Genomic DNA, 911 nt, shown 5'->3' with positions numbered 1-911 from the left:
TGTATCGCCATTTCAGTTTTGAAAAATACAAAAGAAAATAATGAAAAATTTAAAAAATAAAATTCTTCGAGATGTAGTTATATTACTACATCTACTAGTTAGGAAACTTAAACTTAAATTTGGACATGTTTCGCAAAAAATATAGGGAAAATGTAAAACGGCTATAACTTTTGCATACGACGTCGGAAAAAATGTATAATATATCAAAAAATTCAGCATGAAAATTCGCATCCGATCGGCCTATGGCCTGTTTGCAATTTTTTAGAATCCAAAAATTCCAAAAGGAAAAAAAAGATATGCTCAAATTTCAGTTTTTTTAATTTTGGTTAAATCTGGTCAAACTATGGTCAAACTACTTATTCAAGAAGTATTAATGTTGCTACATAATTATTCAAGAATATTAGTGTTACCAAATAATTATTTCAATTTTTTGAATTTTGGTCAAATCTGGTCAAACTGTGGTCAAACTTATTCAAGAAATATTAGCGTTACTAACTGTTTTTTAGAATAATAGTTCCAAACTCAAACGGTGAAATGTGTGACCTAATGCTCAAGCTAAACTGCTGAGGGTTAATAGGATTGACAGCTTACATTTCTCAGAAAAACAACAAGTGCAGACTTGGAAAATAGGCGGAATAGAACTCCGAAGTTAAGCGTGCTCAGGCAGAGTGAGAGGATGGGTGACCGGCCAGGAAGTTAGACGATTTGGAATGAGTGATCCACACTTGAGCAGTTAAGAGGGGTGATTAGAGACTAAATCATCAAATAATTCAGAAAAATGAAAATCACAAAAAAATCAAATATTTTTTACAATTTTTTCAAAAAAATATATACCTTTAGTACCGGTTGGTAACACCAACCGGTACTAAAAGTCCCCCATACCACGGCGCAAGCTCACGCCACGTGGTGGG

The sequence above is a fragment of the Triticum aestivum genome, chromosome 3B, assembly GCF_018294505.1.
Source record: "Triticum aestivum cultivar Chinese Spring chromosome 3B, IWGSC CS RefSeq v2.1, whole genome shotgun sequence".
NCBI classification, from domain to species: Eukaryota; Viridiplantae; Streptophyta; class Magnoliopsida; order Poales; family Poaceae; genus Triticum; species Triticum aestivum.
The sequence above is the reverse complement of the archived record's forward strand: the minus strand, read 5'-3'. Positions refer to the sequence as shown.